This window comes from Mustelus asterias, chromosome 30, assembly GCF_964213995.1.
Source record: "Mustelus asterias chromosome 30, sMusAst1.hap1.1, whole genome shotgun sequence".
Taxonomy (NCBI): domain Eukaryota; kingdom Metazoa; phylum Chordata; class Chondrichthyes; order Carcharhiniformes; family Triakidae; genus Mustelus; species Mustelus asterias.
Genome location: NC_135830.1, coordinates 14,705,133 through 14,728,264, shown reverse-complemented (window position 1 = coordinate 14,728,264; position 23,132 = coordinate 14,705,133). Strand labels below are relative to the sequence as shown.

Below are 23,132 nucleotides of genomic sequence, written 5' to 3'. Positions count from 1 at the left end.
ACCAGTCCCTCAGGAAGGACAGCAGGGAGCTGTCGCTGAGGTCCAGGAGGTGGGTGAGCAGTCTCTCAAAAAGGTTGAGAGGGCAAGGTGGTACAGGCCCAGAAATTTATTTGAGGCTGTCTCGGCGGCGACGTGCCGCCGCCGGCTGCGGCTCTCCAGGAGCACAGTGCGACAATTATGTAAGATGCTCGCACACCTGGCACCTGATTTCTCAACTTATCTTGAAGTTCAACCTTTAACAGCGGTCGTCCGGCAAATATTGAAGCAAGCAATGATTTCTGCTCAATCATCAATGCATCATTCTCATCTTCCTTCGAATAATTTCAACCAGTTCTGTCCAATATTTGTTCGTTGTTCAATGTTTAATATTAATATATTTTTATTAATCACATATCTTCTCATTCTGAATGAAATATCTCCGAAATCGGAAACATTGAATTGCAAACATGACTGACCAACAAAAGGAATCGAATCACTGGGTAATACACATGTCACGGTGCTTCATTGAGATTGACCACAATCAGCTTTTAAACAAAATCAAATACCTTTAAAGATAACTTAAAGATCATTTAAGAATGATTTGTTAGTTATACTTGATCTCTCTTTATTCTGTGTATGAAACACTCAGACGTCTAAATCCCATTCAGCTGCAGGAAAGTCCAGTAGATCCGCACGAATTCTCGATTTCCTCAACTGTCTGAGTGGTTTTCCCGATTTCTTTACTCTGAAGAACGATGTTAAAATAATGGTTCTGCGCAATGTGCGCCATTTCCTCTAGTTCAGTTACAGTTTCACTTGTGTCTGCCTTTTTGAGCACACAATATTATTAGACATGGTTCAGATGATGATTAACTTTGTTAGTCTGCATGAACAAAGCCATTAAATTCTGTTGTGGACTGAACGAGTTGCTGATATGTCCACGGTGTCAAAACATGAACATCTATTTCCTCTCATTGCGTCATAAAAATACAAGATTTCTGATTTTGCTGAAAGATTTTGAGGCCGAGGTCAAAGCAAAGATAATATGGCTTTAATATCGAGTTTCGGATAATATTTAACAACAGATTTAAATCATGTAAACTTCCCTCACCCTTAATGAACAACTTTTAATAATATTTCGGCATGGTTTTGAACTAGGGACTTTTGTGTGTGAGGCGAATGCAACCACCATTACACTACAGAAACTGTTGGCGCCCGTAGGACCCAATGGGACTCTCTGGAAATGTTGCAACACTCATTGGGACTGCTGTAGACATATTGATTCAAGAATGATTTTGATTTGATTTGATTTATTATTGTCACATGTATTAACATACAGTGAAAAGTATTGTTTCTTGCGTGCTATACAGACAAAACATACCGTTCATAGAGAAGGAAATGAGAGTGTGCAGAATGTAGTGTTACAGCCATAGCGAGGGTGTCGAGAAAGATCAACTTAACGCAAGGTAAGTCCATTCAAAAGTCTGACAGCAGCAGGGAAGAAGCTATTCTTGAGTTGGTTGGTACGTGATCTCAGACTTTTGTATCTTTTTCCCGAAGGAAGAAGGTGAAAGAGAGAATGTCGGGGGACGTGGAGTCCTTAATTATGCTGGCTGCTTTGCCGAGGCAGCGGGAAGTGTAGACAGAGTCAGTGGATGGGAGGCTGTTTGTGTGATGGATTGGGCACATTCACAACCTTTTGTAGTTCCTTGCAGTCTTGGGCAGAGCAGGAGCCATACCAAGCTGTGATACAACCAGAAAGAATGCTTTCTATGGTACATCTGTAAAAGTTGGTGAGAGTCGTAGTTGACATGCCAAATTTCCTTAGTCTTCTGAGGAAGTAGAGGTGTTGGTGGGCTTTCTTAACTATAGTGTCGGCATGGGGGGGGGGGGCGGGGCGGGAGGGGGGGGGACCAGGACAGATAGTTGGTGGTCTGCACACCTAAAAACTTGAAGCTCTCGACCCTTTCTACTTCATCCCCGTTGATGTAGTCAGGGGCAATTTCTCCTCTACGCTTCCTGAAGACGATGACAATCTCCTTCGTTTTGTTGACATTGCGGGAGAGATTATTGTTGCCGCACCAGTTCACCAGATTATCTACCTCATTCCTGTACTCTGTCTCATCATTGTTTGAGATCCGACCCACTCTAGTGGTGTCGTCAGCAAACTTGAAAATCGAATTGAAGGGGAATTTGGTCACACAGTCATAGGTGTATAAGGAGTGTAGTCAGGGGCTGAGAAAACAGCCTTGTGGGGCACTGGTGATGAGGATGATTGTGGAGGAGGTATTGTTGTCTATCCTTCGAGATTGTGGTCTGTGAGTTAGGAAGTTCAGGATCCAGTCACAGAGGAAGTGCCGAGACCCAGACCACAGAGTTTGGAGATGAGTTTTGTGGGAATTATAGTATTGAAGGTTGAGCTGTAGTCAATAAATAGGACTGTGTCCTTGTTATCGAGGTGATCCAGGGTTGAATGCAAGGCCAGGGAAATGCCATCTGCTGTGGACCTGTTGTGGCAGTAGGCAACTGTAGTGGATCCAGGTAGGATCCCTGGGGTGATGCTCAGTGAGTTCAGGAGGATGGAGTCAGAGGGAATGGAGCAGGGAGAGAGGATCCCTGGGGTGATGCTCAGTGAGTTCAGGGAGATGGAGTCAGAGGGAATGGAGCAGGGAGAGAGGATCCCTGGGGTGATGCTCAGTGAGTTCAGGGGGATGGAGGCAGAGGGAATGGAGCAGGGAGAGACGATTCCTTGGAGTGATGCTTAGTGAGTTCATGGGAATGGAGTCAGAGGGAATGGAGCAGGGAGACAGGATCCCTGGGGTGATGCTCAGTGAGTTCAGAGCGATGTTGTTAGAGGGGATGGAGCAGGGAGAAGGATCCTTGGGGTGATGTTCAGTGAGTTCACGGAGATGGTCTGAGGGAATGGACCTTATTAGGGATAATACGTAATTGTAAAAGGAGTCGGGGACATTGTTAATTGGTACAAAAAATAAAGCTTGATGAGCTCCATTATCTGGGAGCTTTTCCCTTATTTTCTGCTTACTTGTTGTTTGGATGGACATGGCGTCTGGAAATTTCCACGTCCCGTCCCCCCCCCCCACCCCCGTCCCCCCCCCCACCCCCGTCCCCCCCCCTCCCCCCCTCACACCCCCACACCCAACGAGTATATCTCACAGGCCCAAATTCTAGTAATTATTTGGGAATGTGTACTCGATTTTATGCTTGTGTGAATAATGTTCCAGTCACTCAGTGTCACTCCATGGTCTTTACCCCACTGTTCTCTCCGTGTTTTATATCTAGCCTGTGGCGTACCAGCCTTGGAATTACTTGATCAGACAATTGGGAGAGAGATTTACTCTGGTAACCAACGCTGCAGCAGTAGTGTTCGGCGGGGCAGGGAAAAGACGTTTCCTTCTCCCATATACTGCGCTGTACCGGCCTCTGATGAAGCAGAGCCTTTGTAGTTTTAGAATTACCTGACACGTTATAGTGACAGATCAGTTTATAACCGGGGTCCTCACACTGTTCAATCATTCTGTCTCTCGAGTTTATCATTAAAAAGGCAGGGCTGGAGGTGTATTTACACAAATGTGTCACTGAGTGGCGCAGTGACTCACTGAAGGGTCTTGAGTTCAAACACATCCCAGACAGGACTGGAGAAATACCTGTCAGGGAAAGGGGGAAAACCGTATACTCGGGAAAATGGAGTAGTGTACATGGGCTTGGAAGAACGGAATTAAGCAAAGTCAGAGTTGGTTAATTTTGCATTCAATATTTATTTTTTAAAACTCAGAATATTTTACAGGAGAATTCATTTTAAAGTTAACAAAAGTGAATATGACCTTTTAACTTCACATTGAGATCAGAAGACTGAGGGACGACCTTATTGAGGTGTTCAAGATTATGAGGGACATGGACAGAGTGGATAAGGAGCAGTTCTCCCCTTTGTTGAAGGTTCAGTCAGGAGGGGACAGAGGTTCAAGGTGAGGGTCAGGAGGTTAAGGGGGGATGTGAAGAAAAACTTCCTTACCCAGAGGTTGGTGACGGTCTGGAATGTGCTGCCTGGGAGGGTGGTAGAGGTGGGTTACCTCACATCCTTTCAAAAGTAGACTGAGATTATACTCATTGGCATTGAGAAAAATGAGGGGTATCTTATACAAACATATAGGATTATGAAGGAAATAGACAAGATAGAAGCAGGGATGTTGTTTTCACTGGCGGGTAAAACCAGAACTAAGAACAAAGAGCAAAGAAAATTACAGCACAGGAACAGGCCCTTCGGCCCTCCAAGCCTGCACCGATCTTGCTGTCCGACTGAACTAAAACTCCTTCCCTTCCGGGGACCATATTCTTTTATTCCCATCTTATTCATGTACTTGTCAAGATGCCCCTTAAATGTCACAATCGTATCTGCTTCCAATACCTCCCCCGGCAGCGAGTTCCAGGCACCCACCACCCTCTGTGTAAAACACTTGCCTCGTACATCTCCGTTAAACCTTGCCCATCTCCATAAACCAATGCCCCTAGTAACTGGCTCTTCCACCCTGGGAACAAGCTTCAAACTATCCACTCTGTTCATAATCTTGCAGACTTCCATCAGGTCGCCCCTCAACCTCTGGTGTTCCAGTGAGAATAAACCACGTTTCTCCAACTTCTCCTCATAGCGAATGCCCTCCAGGCCAGGCAACATCGTGGGAAATCTTTTCTGTACCCTCTCCAAAGCCTCCACATGCTTCTGGTAGTGTGGCGACCAGAATTGAACACTATATGCCAAGTGTGGCCTGACTAAGGTTCTATAAAGCTGCAACATGACTTGCCAATTTTTAAACTCAGTCTGATGAAGGCAAGCATACCGTATACCTTCTTGACTACCTTCTCCATCTGCGTTGCCACTCTCAATGATCTGTGTACCTGTACACCCAGATCCCTCTGCCTATCAATACTCTTAAGGGTTCTGCCATTTGCTGTACATTTCCTATCTGTATTAGACCTTGCAAAATGCATTACCTAATATTTGTCCGGATTAAACTCCATCTACCATCTCTCCGCCCAAGTCTCCAACCGATCTATATGCTGCTGTATCCTCTGATGGTCCTCATCACTATCTGCATATCCACCAACCTTGGTGCCGTCCGCAAACTTACTAATTAAACCAGTTAAATTTTCCTCCGAATCATTTATATATGTTGCAAACCGCAAAGGTCCCGGCACTGATTCCTGAGGAACGCCACTTGTCACAGCCCTCCATTCAGAAACACACCCTTCCACTGCTACACTCTGTCTTCTATGACCGAGCCAGTTCTGTATCCACCTTGCCAGCTCACCACTGATCCCATGCGACTTCAGCTTCTGCACATGTCTGTCATGAGGGACCTACTGAATTCCACGTAGACTACATCCACTGCCCTACCCCATCCGACGAGGGCACTTAGCCTCAAAATAAGGGGGAACAGATTTAGGACTAAGTTGAGGAGGAACTTCTTCACCAATAGGGTTGTGAATCTGTGGAATTCCCTGCCCAGTGAAGCAGTTGAGGCTACCTCATTGAATGTCTTCAAGGCAAAGGGAGATAGATTTTTGAACAGTAAAGGAATTAAGGGTGATGTTGAGCTGAGTCCACGTAAGGATCAGCCATGATCTTATTGAATGGCGGAGCAGGCTGGAGGGGCCAAATAGCCTCCTCCTGCTGCTATCTTCTATTTCAATTTCCAAAACCCACCAAAGTCACCACTGTGGCTTCTGTGAAACTTACAAGGTAACACACAGCAGGCATTCATCACGGAGAGCAACTGACACAAATCATTTACGAAACTCTATCATGTCGCTTCTCTTTCTGTTTCTGTCGCTGCCTTTCTTCCAGCTCCTTCTGGCTGTCCAGCTCCCAGGGCCAATTAGCTGCTTGATCCAAACACAGACAGTTGGTGAACACGAGATTTACCTGGAAAGCAGGGAAAGCGAATGTATGACACACGGCATTGAGAGGAGATGGAGTTTAGAGATGACAGTACAAACAGACAAAGATATTTCATCATCCTGATCCAGTTACTTGATTGCAGGAATGTACGCAATGCGAATTATCCACTGTCACACCCTCCTTCCAGCCTTGAGCACGGAGTTAGGTTTTGAAGCGTTTGAAGTCTTGCCACAGTTACTCACCGTTTTGTTGAGACCACATTTGGAATAGTGTGTGCAGTTTGGATTTCTGCATTTTAGACAGAATAAAAGCAAATACTGAGGATGCTGAAACCTGAATCAAAAGCAGAAAATGCTGGAAAACCTCAACAGCTTTAACGAGAAAGAATGGATAGCATTGAAAAACTGCAGGGATTCTATCATTCTATGGGTTCGATAGGGTGGATGCTGAGACATTATTTTCCCTGGTACGGGAATCTAAAACACGGGGCACAATCTCAGGATAAGGCGCTGATGATTTCGGACTGAGATGAGGAAAAATTTCTTCACTCAAAGAGTAGTGAATATTGGGAATTCTCTACGCCAGGGGGCTGGAGATGCTCCATCATTGAAAACATTGCAGTCTGGCTTGGACAGATTTATGATCTATCCAGGAATGAATGGAAGCAGGGATATGGAACTGGAACAAATGCTCAGCCACAAATTCATGTTTCGATTGTAATTGTTAAGTTTAATGGTCGCATGTATATAATGTTGTATATAATTTGTTTGAAGTCAATCGTCATTAAGTAATGTTGCTAATACCAGATAACAGTACAGCCGGTAACAATTGAGAGCTATTTTTTATTGACGCCCACGGACCCATTGCCAACCCGCAACTGTTTACCTATGAATGCAGATGGTGAGAAAATCGTAAACTTCTGTCCCTGGGTGGTCTCGGACAACCAGCCTTTCAGTTAATAGCCGAACGCGCTGACCAATTGCGCCACAGAGACTGTGACCAGAGACCATAAATATATTCTAAACTAGCGTGTCAATGATCACAATTCTATTTCTGCAAAACCTGTTCCAGAACTGCTGCGTGACCGCACTGTTGACAATTCTATACAACTCACTTTGGTTCCGTTGATCCCGCAGCATCGCTGTAGCGTATTGGTTATTCCCTTTCTCCTATGAACGTGCAGGTAAAATGAATCCATGTCTCTTATCACAGGGAGGAATTCATCGGGAGGGAAGGGAACTGACCACTCGTAGCCCAACGATCCAATACTTTCCACTCAATCATCAATAACACCATTCACATCTGCACCTCCTTCCAAATATTGTGATCCATTTCCCTCACGATTTGTTCCAAGATTTAATATTTTCCTTGTTTTCCCCTCATTTTGACACAAGATTCGCTTCAATATATAACACAAATGGAATTGCAAACCTGAGGGCTAACCGTGGGAAACAAGTCTCTGGGTAACACAAATCCCATGGTGCTCACTTCCAGATTCACAACACTCAGTTTTTCAACCACATGGAGGAATTTTTCAATGAAAAGTTATGGAAAGTTGGTGTGAATTCTGTTTGTGAATCACTCGGGTATTGTGTAAATGCGACTCGAAGGTTCAGTGAGCCGGACATGATCTATTTGCGTTTTGTTGAGCTTGTGTTCGGTTTATGGGGAGGTTTGAACGGAATTGGACCATGTGTCCCAGGAATGGGCAGGAACCCGCTGATTGAAGCTGCAATCGCCGCTTTCTGCTGGCGATTGGAGACTGCGAGGTCAAATCCTGCTGCTTCTCCCTGTCTCACTCACTGTGGAGCCGGGGGAAAAAAATCAGCGATGGATTTGTTTCCCTGTTTGAAATGTGGCCTCGAATAACTGTTATTAACGGAGGTAACGCTGCTGCAGCCTTTAATAATCTGACACAAATAAGCAAATCGCAGTGCTCCAGTGGCGCAATCGGTTCGCGCGCGGTACTTATACAGTAATACAGCCAGCAAGCTTTGCCGAAGATGTGAGTTCGAGCCTCACCTCGAGCAGTTGTTTTAGGTGAGACGATTGTCGAGTGGTGTGATCCCTCGACCAACGAATATTCTGGAAACGGCCAGGACAGCTGGTGGAGTTTGAATACAATAAGTAAGATTGGAATAAAAACCATGAATCAACATCCATTGTTGCTAAAAATCATGATTCACTAAAGTTCGTCGGGGAAGGAAATCTGCTGTTGTGAGATTGTCTGGACAACACATGACTCCAGAGCCAGAGCAAAGTGGTTGTCCCTCAACTGGGGATGGGCAATAAGAACATAAGAAATAGGAGCAGGAGTAGGCCATCTAGCCCCTCGAGCCTGCCCCGCCATTCAATAAGATCATGGCTGATCTGACGTGGATCAGTACCACTTACCCGCCTGATCCCCATAACCCTTAATTCCCTTACCGATCAGGAATCCATCCATCCGCGCTTTAAACATATTCAGCGAGGTAGCCTCCACCACCTCAGTGGGCAGAGAATTCCAGAGATTCACCACCCTCTGGGAGAAGAAGTTCCTCCTCAACTCTGTCTTAAACCGACCCCCCTTTATTTTGAGGCTGTGTCCTCTAGTTTTAACTTCCTTACTAAGTGGAAAGAATCTCTCCGCTTCCACCCTATCCAGCCCCCGCATTATCTTATAAGTCTCCATAAGATCCCCCCTCATCCTTCTAAACTCCAACGAGTACAAACCCAATCTCCTCAGCCTCTCCTCATAATCCAAACCCCTCATCTCCGGTATCAACCTGGTGAACCTTCTCTGCACTCCCTCCGATGCCAATATATCCTTCCTCATATAAGGGGACCAATACTGCACACAGTATTCCAGCTGCGGCCTCACCAATGCCCTGTACAGGTGCATCAAGACATCCCTGCTTTTATATTCTATCCCCCTCGCAATATAGGCCAACATCCCATTTGCCTTCTTGATCACCTGTTGTACCTGCAGACTGGGCTTTTGCGTCTCATGCACAAGGACCCCCAGGTCCCTTTGCACGGTAGCATGTTTTAATTTGTTTCCATTGAGATAGTAATCCCATTTGTTATTATTTCCTCCAAAGTGTATAACCTCGCATTTATCAACGTTATACTCCATTTGCCATATCCTCGCCCACTCATTCAGCCTGTCCAAATCTCTCTGCAGATCTTCTCCGTCCTCCACACGATTCACTTTTCCACTTATCTTTGTGTCGTCTGCAAACTTCGTTACCCTACACTCCGTCCCCTCCTCCAGATCATCTATATAAATGGTAAACAGTTGCGGCCCGAGTACCGATCCCTGCGGCACGCCACTAGTTACCTTCCTCCAACCGGAAAAACACCCATTTATTCCGACTCTTTGCTTCCTGTCGGATAGCCAGTCCCCAATCCACTTTAACACACTACCCCCAACTCCGTGTGCCCTAATCTTCTTCAGCAGCCTTTTATGGGGCACCATTTCAAACGCCTTTTGGAAATCCAAAAAAACCGCATCCACCGGTTCTCCTCCATCAACCGCCCTAGTCACATCTTCATAAAAATCCAACATGTTCGTCAAGCACGACTTTCCCCTCATGAATCCATGCTGCGTCTGATTGATCGAACCATTTCTATCCAGATGCCCTGCTATCTCCTCTTTAATAATGGATTCCAGCATTTTCCCTACTACAGACGTTAAGCTGACCGGCCTATAGTTACCCGCCTTTTGTCTCCTTCCTTTTTTAAACAGCGGCGTAACATTAGCCATTTTCCAATCAACCGGCACTACCCCAGAATGCAACGAGTTTTGATAAATAATCACTAACGCATCCACTATTACCTCTGACATTTCTTTCAATACCCTGGGATGCATTCCATCCGGACCCGGGGACTTGTCCACCTTCAGTCCCATTAGTCTACCCAGCACTGCCTCTCTGGTAACATTAATTGTATTAAGTATTTCTCCTGCTGCCAACCCTCTATCGTTAATATTTGGCAAACTATTTGTGTCCTCCACCGTGAAGACCGACACAAAAAACTTATTTAAAGACTCAGCCATATCCTCATTTCCCACTAGTAACTCCCCCCTCTCGTCCTCCAAGGGTCCAACATTCACTCTAGCCACTCTATTCCTTTTTATATATTTATAAAAACTTTTACTATCATTTTTTATATTAATTGCTAGCCTAGCTTCATAGTCTATCCTTCCTTTCTTTATCGCTTTCTTAGTCTCTCTTTGTTGTTTCTTAAATTTTTCCCAATCACTTGTTTCTCCACTATTTTTGGCCACTCTGTACGCAGCTGTTTTTATTTTAATACTCTCCTTTATTTCCTTCATTATCCACGGCTGGTTCTCCCTTTTCTTATAATCCTTGTTTTTTGCTGGAATATATTTTTGCTGAGAACTGAAAAGGATCTCCTTAAAAATCCTCCACTGTTCCTCAGCTATCCTACCTGCCAGCCTGCTCTCCCAGTCTACCTTAGCCAATTCATCCCTCATCCTATCATATTTCCCTCTGTTCAAACAGAGGACACTGGTTTGGGACCAAACTTTCTCCTCTTCCATCTGAATCAGAAATTCGACCATATTGTGGTCACTAGACCCAAGAGGGTCCTTCACAATAAGATCGTTAATTCTACCTACCTCGTTACACAATACCAGATCCAAAATAGCTCGTTCCCTCGTCGGTTCCGTAACATGCTGTTCAAGGAAACTATCCCGACAGCATTCTAAGAACTCTTCCTCCATTCCACCCTTACCGACTTGAGTCTGCCAGTCAATGTGCATGTTGAAGTCTCCCATGATTATTGCCGTTCCGTTTTTACACGCATCCCTTATCTGCTTGTTTATAGCCCTCCCTCCCTCAACATTATTATTTGGGGGCCTATATACCACACCTACTAGTGTCTTTCTCCCTCTACTATTCCTCATCTCTACCCATAATGATTCCACGTTTTGTTCTTCAGAGCCTATGTCATCCCTCAGTACTACCCTGATATTATCTCTTATTAATAGCGCGACCCCACCACCTTTTCCTTCCTGTCTATTCTTCCTAAACGCCTGATACCCCTGGATATTCATCTCCCAGTCCTGGTCACCTTTCAGCCACGTTTCTGTAATGGCCACTAGATCGTACCCACTTGTGCTGATTTGCACCATCAACTCATTTACCTTGTTCCGAATGCTTCGTGCATTCAGGCAAAGTGTCCTTATTCCAGCTTTTATCTGGACCCGCTTTGATGAGTCGCGAACACCCTCTCCCTCTACTCCCTTATCTAAATTACCGCCTTCATTCACTTGCACCCTCTCCTCTCCCATTAATTTTGTAATTCCCCTTACCCCTGCATCCTCCCCCCCATCAATTAGTTCCTTGATCCTAGTCAACTCTTCTAGCTCCCCTCCCCCCAACCTATCTAGTTTAAATTCTCCCCAGTAGCCTTAGCCAACCTACCGGCCAGGATATTGGTCCCCGTGTGATTCAAGTTCCACCCGTTTTTTGTATACAGATCACCCCTGCCCCTAAAGAGGTCCCAATGGTCCAGGAACCTGAATCCCTGCCCCCTGCACCAGTCCCTCAGCCACACATTCATCCTCCACCTCACTCCATTCCTGCCCTCACCTTCCCGTGGCACAGGCAGTAATCCTGAGATTACTACCTTTGCTTTCCTCTTTCTCAGCTGTCTCCCTAATTCCCTGTACTCCCTTTTCATGACCCCTTCTCCCTTCCTACCCACATCAGCGGTACCAATATGTACCGCTACCTCAGGCTCCTCTCCCTCCCACCTCAGGATTTCCGGGACGCGACTAGCGACATCCTGGATCCCGGCCCCAGGGAGGCAGACCACCATGCGAGAATCCCGCCTACTTCAGCAAAAACGCCTGGCTGTCCCCTTCACCATCGAGTCCCCGATTAATACCGCCTTCCTCCTCTTTTCCTTCGCCCTCTGAGTTACAGGGCTGGACTCCACTGCGGAGACACGGCCACTGCTGCTTCCCCCAGGCAATAAATGTTGATCAGCGGTGCTTCAGTTCAACGAACGAAAGGAAGATCCGGAATGTGCAGGTTTGAGAGAAGCTTTCTGAACCGTCAGAGCTGGAAACGGGAGTCAGTGAAAAATATTGCGTTTGTGTGTGCACAGATGGATAGGGAAATGTAACATGCAGTGTAAAATACTCTGTTGAGTTAATTTTCAGCAATAAATCCTCACTCTGAGTTTAAAACAACGTACAGGTGCATCTGCAGTCGCGCCTTTCTGCTGTCAGCGGGTGATTGGAGAGTGCGGGTTAAAATCCTGCTGCTTGTCCCTGTCTCTCTCAATGTGGAGCCGGAGAAGAGAGAATCATTGTTGGGTTTGTTCCCCCATCTGAAACGTGGCTTCGCGTGACTGTTATTCACGGAAGTGGTGCTGCAGGAGCCTTTAATAATCACAAACAAATCAACAGCAATCAGCCGGACTGTGCAGGTTTGAGGGAAGCTTTCTGAACATTCAGAGTTGGAAAGGAGAGTCTGCGAAAAATGTTCTGTCGGGTTTGAATACGGAACTGTGAAGGGGAAGGGGAAGTGTAACACAGTATAAGATACAGTGTTCAGTTAATATTCAGCAATAAACGTGAATTATTGCACGTTTCCTCACTCTGTGGTTAAACGTATACTTCCGCCCACTTTCCCACAGGGATCTTTGATTCGGTGAATGTGGTAATCACTCCATGACAGAAACGATGCGTTCCCTCCACTCTGGGAGCCTTGGATGAAACTGTATCAGAGGTCATCATTGCAGATGTCGGAGCAGCTTTCTCGAAGTTCAACCCACGGAAAGCGACTGTCCCGGATGGGATACCCAGACGTGAACTCAGATCCTGCGTGGATCAGCTGGCGGGGGTATTCGCAGACATCTTCAACCTCTCTTTACCTCTGCTGCAAGAAGACAACCATCATCCCAGTACCAAAGAAAATCCAAGCAGAGTGCCTTAATGAATACCGTCTGGTGGCTCTGACATCCATCATTATAAAGTGCTTCGAGAGGCTAGTCATAGCACGAATCAATTCCAGCCTCCAGGACTGCCTGGATCCACTACAGTTCGTCTACCGCCGCAACAGGTCCACAGCAGACACCATCTCCCTGGCCCTGCACTCAACCCTGGCACACCTAGATAACAAAGACGCCTGTGTCAGACACCTATTTATTGACTACAGCTCAGCCTTATTCCGACGAAACTCATCTCCAAACTCCATGGCCTGGACCTCCGCTCCGCGACTGGATCCTCAACTTCCTAACCCACAGCACACAATCAGTAAGGAAAGGCAACAGCACCTCCTCCACGGTCATCCTCAACACCGGTGCCCCACCAGGTTGTGTTCTCAGCCCCCTACTACAGTCCTGATATATCCATGACTGTGTGGCCAAATCCCCCTCCAAATCGATTTTCAAGTTTGCTGGCGACACCACCGCAGTGGGCCTGATCTCAAATAATGACGAGACAGAGTACAAGAATGAGGTAGAGAATCTGATGAAATTGGCGCGGCGACAATAATCATCATAGAAACCCTACAGCACAGAAAGAGGCCATTCGGCCCATCGAGTCTGCACCGACCACAATCCCACCCAGGCCCTATCCCCCATATCCCTACATATTTACCCACTAATCCCTCTAACCTACGCATCCCAGGACACTAAGGGGCAATTTTAGCATGGCCAATCAACCTAATCTGCACATCTTTGGAAGGAAACCGGAGCACCCGGAGGAAACCCACGCAGACACGAGGAGAATGTGCAAACTCCACACAGACAGTGACCCAAGCCGGGAATCGAACCCAGGTCCCTGGAGCTGTGAAGCAGCAATGCTAACCACTGTGCTACCGTGCCGCGAATAATCTCTCCCTCAATGTCAACAAAACGAATGAGATTGTCATCGACCTCAGGAAGCGCAGAGGAGAAATTGCCCCTGTCTACATCAACGGCGACGAAGTAGAAAGGGTCGAGAGCTTCAAGTTTTTAGGTCTCCAGATCACCAACAACCTGTCCTGGTCGCCCCATGCTGACACTATAGTGAAGAAAGCCAACCAACAATACTTTCTCAGAAGACCAAGGAAATTTGACATGTCGGCTACGACTCTCGCCTACGTTTGCACATGCACCATAGAAAGCATTCTTTCTGGTTGTATCACATCTTGGTATGGCTCCTGCTCTTCCCAGGACCGCAAGGAACTACAAAGGGTCGTGAACGTAGCTCAGTTCATCACGCAACCTTGCCTCCCATCCATTGGCTCGGTCTACACTTCCCGCTGCTTGAAAGTTCCCAGATTGTATTTCGTTGTTGAATATGAACTGAATATGGATCCAACAAAATACTAATTTGTTTTTTTTAACCATTTATTGGAAAGAAAATGCGCTCAGTAAAATCGCCACAGTCATATTTCTGTTTTCACTCTCTCACTCACGGTGCAGTTGATGCCGGTCAGATGGATGAGCCATGGTAAATGTGTGAGGGTAAGTGGGTTAGGATGGCGACAAGTGTCTCGGTCAGGCACTCTGGACCTACATTCTCTGAGTCAGGTGTCAGCCATTTATGACTGAGGTAAGGAGACATTTCTTCTCCCAAAGGCTTGTGTATCTTTAGAATTCTGCAGCTGCCCAGAGGTGCGTGGATCCTCAGTCGATGAGAATATTGAAGGTTGAGTTGGAGTGATTTTGGAATCGAAGGGAATGAAGACCTATTGGGATAAGCTGGGAAATTGGGGTTGAGGTTGCGGATCTGCCTTCTTTTTGTCGTGGAGGAGGCTCAATGGGACATGTAGTCCAGTTTTCATTCATTGATTCTGTTCACTGTCAATATCAGTTCCGGTACCAATGGATTCTGCTGACAGCATTGAAGTCTCAGGTCCTGAATTCAAGGTAGTCGCGTTCCTTAAAGCGCGTGATCGAAGCCCATCACTGCTAAATGTTCAATTAATTAACTTCATGGAGTAACTTTGATTTGATTTATTATTGTCACATGCATTAACATACAGCGGAAAGTATTTTTCTTGCGCGCTACACAGCCAAAGCATATCATTCATCGAGAAGGAAACGAGAGAGTGCAGAATGTACTGTTACAGTCATAGTTTGGGTGTAGAGAACGATCAATTTAATGCAAGGTAGGTCGTGCATGTTATCACACGAATTCTACGCAGTAGAATGTATTGTTCAACATTTTAACAGGAGTTACCAGCAGACACAATACAAATATAAATTGCTGTCGGTAATTGACGTGTTTGTGGAGCCAGTTTCCTGACATCATTGCATCGCAGCGTTTCTGTAGTGTGGTACTTATCACGGTCGCCGTACACATGCAAATTTCCTGGTTCAATCCTGAGCAGAAACTTATTAAACAGGAATAGAAAATGGTGGAAAATCTCAGCAGGATTGACAGCCTCTGTGAGGAAACAAATGTTTCAAATCTGGATGACCCTTCATCAGATTTCCTGATTCGACACACTGGCTCTGTTCTCTCTTCACAGCTGCTGCCAGACCTGCTGAGATTTTCAAGTACTTTTTTTTGTGTTTCAGGTTCCAGCCTGAGCAATATTTCACCTTTCCAGAAACATTTCCAAATGTTTTCAATTTCAGAGTAATTCAGCTTTCAGAAATAATCACGCATTTGCCACGAAACATTAACTGACCTGCCGAGTATTTCCAACATTTTCTGATGGTAACGCCATGAATCAACCTGTGAAAAGAACAAAACGGATGTTCTGTGATATAAAGCAAGGGAGGATGATTCAATGAAACAAGGAGTGATGGATAAGGCAAGATTTAGCTGGTGATGGTGGAGGCCAGGTGGTCAAGTCGTTCAGAGTCAATCCTTTCACTGCCAAGGCCCGGGATTGATGATAAACTGTCAACTAAACAGAACATTTTACTGAGCGTCTAATCAGTTTCTGGAGGTGAAAGTATCTGAAAGCAAAGGAAGAGAATATCATTTGCTGCAGAAGGTAGAATGACTGTGTGACGATGTCTGTAGCGACAGTGACCTGGAATGAAGCAATGGAGACAGTAATGATGAACAATGAGATACAAATCTCTGATGTTGTTCAGCAGATTTACCACAAGAAGCCACAGAAGACGCAGAAGTTACGAATGATCTATGAATGTGGTGAACAACAGTGAAATTTAGTGGAGCAGAATGCATTATTATTCATTTTGACAGGAGGAAGCAGCAAGGGGAATGTCATGAAAAATTGCCGGGGACAATGGACGGGATTGTGCAAATGGGTTTATTTTGTTTCTCCACGGAGCTCAAACTGGCACAATGATCATTCCTGTTATCGATCAGGAAGTAATTTCAGCCCCTCCTAAATCATGCGCTGGTCGGCAGCTATAAAGTACACATTCCCCGACCGGGAATCGAACCCGGGCCGCGGCGGTGAAAGCGCCAAATCCTAACCACTAGACCACCAGGGAAGATGCGAGCAAACGTTTTAATCTGACCGATACATTTCAGCGTTTTTCAAATACTCGAGAAAGGTTTGGGGGGAAAAAAAACCTCATGTTTAGATCGAACACGAATGACTCCTTCAGTCAACAGCAAATTACTGTAGATTCTGGAACTTAAAAGAAAAACTTAAAATGCTCGAAAATCTCAACAGACATGACGGCATCTTTGGAGAGAGAATAGAGCCAACATTTCAAATCTGTATGGTCAGTCATCAAAGCTGAAGACAGGAAAAGAGGACGAGATTGATACTTTAAGTGTGAGAGATGCGGGGGGGTGAGGGTGGGAGCCGTGGGTAAGAGTTGACAAAGTTGTGATGGAAAAAAAAAATCAAAGGGAATGTAAATGGTGGCGGTAAAAGCAAAATACTGCGGATGCTGGAATCTGGAACAAAAACAGGCAATGCTAGAACATCTGAGCAGTGGCGGCACGGTCGTACAGTGGTTGGCACTGCTGCTTCACAGCGCCAGGGACCTGGGTTCGATTCCCGGCTTGGGTCACTGTATGTGTGGAATTTGCGCGCTCTCCTCGTGTCTGCGTGGGTTTCCCCCGGGTGCTCCCGTTTCCTCCCACAGTCCAAAGATGTGCGAGTTAGGTTAGTGTCATGGGATACGTAGGCGAGAGGGATTAGTGGGCAAATATGTAGGGATAATGGGGGTAGGGCCTGGGTGTGATTGTGGTCGGTGAAGACTTGATGGGCCGACTGGCCTCTTTCTGCACTGTCGGGTTTCTAAGATTTCTATAGAGAGCGATGTTTTTGGAATCTAAGAGAATGAAGAGCCATCAGGATACGTTTGGAAATTGATGTTGATTCCTGGGATTCGTCATGATCTCCTTAAATTGTGGAGGAGACTCCATGGGACATGGGAGCCAATCCTACTCCATTAATTCCGTTCCCTGCAGCACCAGATCTGATAGGGATCACCTCTGTTAAAAGGGTTGGTGAGTGTTCTGAGGCATTGAATTCGAGGCAGCAGCATTTGTGGGGGAAAGTGATCAAATGCCGCAAATTTCAGGTGTTCAGTTGATTTGCTTTAAACGTCATGAATACTTTTTCTCCAACATGTTATTACGAAACTTTAATGCAGTAGGAAGTATCAGGATTCAATCTGACAGGAAAAATCAGCAGAGACAATGTAATATCAATTGCTGTGGGCAAAAGATGGGCTTCTGGAGCCAGTCTAGTTGTTTCTCCAGTAAACCGGATCTGCTTGCCTTGAGGTCATCACCATGTTTCTGTAGTTCGGTGGTTATCACAAGAGCCAGGTTAATTCTGAAAATATCTGGTTCGAACGAGGAATGATGGGACGTGTCCATGATAGGATTTGAACTTCAGTTAGTAAATTCAAGTCCATCACCTTAATTCCTGGGCAGGGAACACAGCCTCACTGTTTGTAATCCTGTTATTTATATCATGATGCAAAGATGCCGGCCTTGGACTGGAGTGGGTACAGTAAGAATTCTCACAACACCAGATTAAAGTCCAACAAGCTTATTTGGAATTGCGAGCTTTCAGGAGCACTGCTCCTTCATCAGGTTGTTTAACTCGGCAGTCAGAAATTCAGCCTGTGTGTGCTCTCGAAAGGAGCCACTTGCACACACGCTGCTTTACCCCAGCAACGTTTTAAATTGGTGATGTCTCTGCTCGTTGTTCATGACGAAAACGACACCGCACGCACTCCTGCATTCAATCTGAGCTGTTAGACCAAAACTCAAAACAGCGGTGGGATTCGAACCCACGCCTCCGCAGAGACTGGAGCCTTAATCCAGCGCCTTAGACCGCTCGGCCACGCTACCACGTTAAACTACATCGCAATCATGTTATTTAATGATAATGTTACTGAAATTCATTGAAAGCAATGGAGTTTGGAAAGGCCATCAGGAAGCATGAGCCTGCTCCTTCACTGATTCAGGTAAGTCTGAACTGCGTAACAAACAGGAATCATCTCACGTCAGAAACACAACGAGCTGCAGTGAAGGACCGGCATCATTTAAACTGTCCTTAAGCTCGTTGCTTCCCAATTTCCTGCCAGAAATGACAAGAGAACCTCCTGTTGAATTTGCTCACGGTCTGCACTTAAGGACACGAGGCGAATTTATGTTTTGTATCTTCGTCAAGGCAATAACTCACATTTGTTTTCAGAGTTTGGATGGGAGCAATAAATCTTCAATTCCAGACCAGTAATCTAAACAACAGGGAAAGAGTCACCAGACCAGCAGCTTACACCCTGTTTTAGAATTTAATTTATCCACGCTGCTTTCGTTACTTTAATTTTTACGCCACGTTCACCACAAATAGCTTTCTCCTGCAAAATGGCGCCTTCTGTTTCAACACCAGTGATGTGTAATTAATGAAACCTCCAACAAGGTGAGACTTCTTACTGTGTTTACCCCAGTCCAACGCCGGCATCTCCACATCAGGGAATAGTCTGACTGTTTGGAATCCTGTCATTTATATCATGATGCAAAGATGCCGGCGTTGGACTGGAGTGGGTACAGTAAGAATTCTCACAACACCAGGTTAAAGTCCAACAAGTTTATTTGTAATTGAAGGCTTTCAGGAGCACTGCTCCTTCATCAGGTTGTTTAACTCGGCAGTCAGAAATTCAGCCTGTGTGTGCTCTCGAAAGGAGCCACTTGCACACACGCTGCTTTACCCCAGCAACTTTTTAAGTTAGTAATGTCTCTGCTCGTTGTTCCTGACGAAAATGACACCGCACACACTCCTGCACTCAATCCGAACTCAAAGACCAAAACTTAAAACCACTTTGGCAGCGGTGAGATTCGAACCCACGCCTCCGCAGAGACTGGAGCCTTAATCCAGCGCCTTAGACCGCTCGGCCATACTACCACTTTAAACTGTACCGCAATCATGTTATTTAATGATAATGTTACTGAAATTCATTAAAAGCAACGGAGCTTGGAAAGGCCATCAGGAAGCATGAGCCTACTCCTTCTCTGAATCAGGTAAGCCTGAACTGCGGAACAAACAGAAATCATCTCACGTCAGAAACACAATGAGCTGCAGTGAAGGGCCAGCATCATTTAAACTGTCCTTAAGCTCGTCTCTTTCCAATTTCCTGCCAGAAATGACAAGAGAACCTCCTGTTGAATTTGCTCACGGTCTGCACTTAAGGACCATATTATGTTTTATATCTTCATCCAGGCAATAACTCACATTTGTTTTCAGAGTTTGGATGGGAGCAATAAATGTTCAATTCCAGACCAGTAATCTAAACAGCAGGGAAAGAGTCAAACTCTAACCACCAGACCAGCAGCTTGCAGTGTGTTTTAGAAATTAATTTATTTTGTTATTGCTTTTGTTACTTTAATTTTCACGCCAGACCACTTTCACCACAAACAGCTTTTTCCTGCAAAACGGCACCTTCTGCTTCAACACTAGTGATGTGTTCAGCCAATGACAACATACCACGAACACTCAAGTGCAATTATCACTTTCGCTTCCGACGGCTCGAAACCGGACAGAAACATTTCCAAATGCTTTTCAATGCAGAGTGAGGGAAAAGTCTGATTATTCAGTGTCAATATAAGCAGCAAAATCTGACCCATTACCAGACAGATTTTAACTTGCAACAACATCTCAATCGTTAGTAATTTGCAGCTTATCACTATCCTTCTTTTTCTGTGTTTGTTCTTGAACTGTTGCACATGTGAAATTTCCAGCTCTGATATAAACCTGCAAACCTCACTCGGCTGATTCTAATCGAGGGGTAGTGCCGGTTGATTGGAAAACGGCTAATGTTACGCCGCTGTTTAAAAAAGGAAGGAGACAAAAGGCGGGTAACTATAGGCCGGTCCGCTTAACGTCTGTAGTAGGGAAAATGCTGGAATCCATTATTAAAGAGGAGATAGCAGGGCATCTGGATAGAAATGGTTCGATCAATCAGACGCAGCATGGATTCATGAGGGGAAAGTCGTGCTTGACGAACATGTTGGATTTTTATGAAGATGTGACTAGGGCGGTTGATGGAGGAGAACCGGTGGATGCGGTTTTTTTGGATTTCCAAAAGGCGTTTGATAAGGTGCCCCATAAAAGGCTGCTGAAGAAGATTAGGGCACACGGAGTTGGGGGTAGTGTGTTAAAGTGGATTGGGGACTGGCTATCCGACAGGAAGCAAAGAGTCGGAATAAATGGGTGTTTTTCCGGTTGGAGGAAGGTAACTAGTGGCGTGCCGCAGGGATCGGTACTTGGGCCGCAACTATTTACCATTTATATAGATGATCTGGAGGAGGGGACGGAGTGTAGGGTAACGAAGTTTGCAGACGACACAAAGATAAGTGGAAAAGTGAATCGTGTGGAGGACGGAGAAGATCTGCAGAGAGATTTGGACAGGCTGAGTGAGTGGGCGAGGATATGGCAAATGGAGTATAACGTTGATAAATGCGAGGTTATACACTTTGGAGGAAATAATAACAAATGGGATTACTATCTCAATGGAAACAAATTAAAACATGCTACCGTGCAAAGGGACCTGGGGGTCCTTGTGCATGAGACGCAAAAGCCCAGTCTGCAGGTACAACAGGTGATCAAGAAGGCAAATGGGATGTTGGCCTATATCGCGAGGGGGATAGAATATAAAAGCAGGGATGTCTTGATGCACCTGTACAGGGCATTGGTGAGGCCGCAGCTGGAATACTGTGTGCAGTATTGGTCCCCTTATATGAGGAAGGATATATTGGCATTGGAGGGAGTGCAGAGAAGGTTCACCAGGTTGATACCGGAGATGAGGGGTTTGGATTATGAGGAGAGGCTGAGGAGATTGGGTTTGTACTCGTTGGAGTTTAGAAGGATGAGGGGGGATCTTATGGAGACTTATAAGATAATGCGGGGGCTGGATAGGGTGGAGGCGGAGAGATTCTTTTCACTTAGTAAGGAAGTTAAAACTAGAGGACACAGCCTCAAAATAAAGGAGGGTCGGTTTAAGACAGAGTTGAGGAGGAACTTCTTCTCCCAGAGGGTGGTGAATCTCTGGAATTCTCTGCCCACTGAGGTGGTGGAGGCTACCTCGCTGAATATGTTTAAAGCACGGATGGATGGATTCCTGATCGGTAAGGGAATTAAGGGTTATGGGGATCAGGCGGGTAAGTGGTACTGATCCACGTCAGATCAGCCATGATCTTATTGAATGGCGGGGCAGGCTCGAGGGGCTAGATGGCCTACTCCTGCTCCTATTTCGTATGTTCTTATGTTCTTATGTTCTTATCTGTTTTCGATCAGAGAGAAAAGCAGATCATTATTAATGGTTTGCTGAGAGCAAATACTCTTATTTTCCTCAACGGGAATTGAAACCAGACATCACTGGGGGAGTGCTGAACATGAACCATTGGACTGCCAGGGAAACCGGTGAACTGTGTTCTTCAAACTGACTTAACATATATCCCTTTGCTTATTATTTTCATCTCAGATCTTTTTCACGTGTGACACGTTTCTCCTCCAAAATGTTCTGTTTGGATGGAACATGATTACCTCCTTCAGCAAATGACAATGCGGATTGAGCTGGGTCATGGAATTGACAGTGAGGTGATATGGTCCCACAAGCTGCTGAAGTTTAGAAGTTTGAGGGGGGGGTCTGTTCGAGGTGTATAAAATTATTAATGGATGGATAAAGTGAAGGTAGACCAAAAGTTTCTTCTTATGGGGCAATCTAGAATAAGAGGTCACGTGTACAGTTTGAGAGCTGGAAGATTTAAAACTGAGATGAGGAAGAACTACTTCTCGCAAAGGGTGGTGAATTGGTGGAACTCACTGCCCCATAGCGCGGTGGAGTCTGAATCATTGCATCATTTCAAGAAGGGATAGAAATATTTCTGATAAAGAAAACGCATTAAAGGAGTATGGAGAACAGGTGGGGAGGTGGATTTCAGTTCAATGAGATGTCAACCATGATCTGATTGAATGGCAGAGCAGGACTAAAGGGCTGAATTTGCCTACATCTCCTCCCAATTCCCATGTTCCTATGTTTCTATGTGTAAGGTTCAATTTTCAAGCCCACCAAACTCATCACTGCGGTTCTGTTGTAATATATGTACAGTACGTCCTCTGGTTCCCCTTCACCCACAACGCAGGTGAGTTGTGCAAGTAACTTTGTAATCATCTCATTATGTGGTATAATCATTCTGTCATTCTCTGTTGCCCTCATTTATTTTCCCCTGGCTTCCACCATACCAGATGTTGTTATGTTTCCTCCCTGCTGGATTTCACTTGTTTTAAACGTCCTACATTTCTAAACATTCCCAATGTTAATGAAAGATCATGGAGGTGAAAGTTTATCTTTGTTTCCCTTTGCACACACGCTGGCTGACTTCCTGAGTTTTTCCAACATTATCACTTTTCAGTGCAGATGTCTGATCCGCTTTTCGATGGCAATGAAAATATATTTAGTTGATGCGTGTTTTCCAACGATGGTTGGTCTAAGGTACGATTCCCGCTTTGGGTGTTAAAATCCGCATGACTGTGAAAGGCCTCCCCGGTTCAAATCCCAGACAACCTTTTGCTTTGTAATGGATAAGTCATGGAGTTTGTTAGTTTATTTCCCGTGACATGGCGGAATTGGCTCACATGTGGTATGATTTGAGAACCTGAGCACACTCTGCAAGTCTTCTGTAAGTACAACACACACAGAGAATCCAGATATTTTCAAAGGGTGACAATGCTTGCGGACATTCACTTAATCCATATTCACCCATTCAGAGGACCCCATGCTTGTGGGTTCAGACAGCTATTGTATGTATATTGGGTTGTAGGTGTCTGCCCCACTCTCTGTCCCG

At 45.4% G+C, this 23,132-nt stretch overlaps 1 protein-coding gene and 4 non-coding genes across 5 annotated transcripts in view; all 5 read right to left on the bottom strand.

The window, feature by feature from the left end:
• The window catches only part of LOC144480817 (uncharacterized), a 1,107,688-nt gene that overhangs the window by 228,100 nt on the left and 856,456 nt on the right, over nucleotides 1–23,132 (bottom strand). The gene's annotated exons all lie outside the window — the stretch shown is intronic.
• trnan-auu (transfer RNA asparagine (anticodon AUU)) lies at nucleotides 6,814–6,887 on the bottom strand. The gene has a single exon. It is a non-coding gene; the product is annotated as a tRNA-Asn (tRNA).
• trnae-uuc (transfer RNA glutamic acid (anticodon UUC)) lies at nucleotides 16,241–16,312 on the bottom strand. Its single transcript has one exon. It is a non-coding gene; the product is annotated as a tRNA-Glu (tRNA).
• Nucleotides 18,059–18,140, bottom strand: trnal-aag (transfer RNA leucine (anticodon AAG)). The gene has a single exon. It is a non-coding gene; the product is annotated as a tRNA-Leu (tRNA).
• Nucleotides 19,113–19,194, bottom strand: trnal-aag (transfer RNA leucine (anticodon AAG)). The gene has a single exon. It is a non-coding gene; the product is annotated as a tRNA-Leu (tRNA).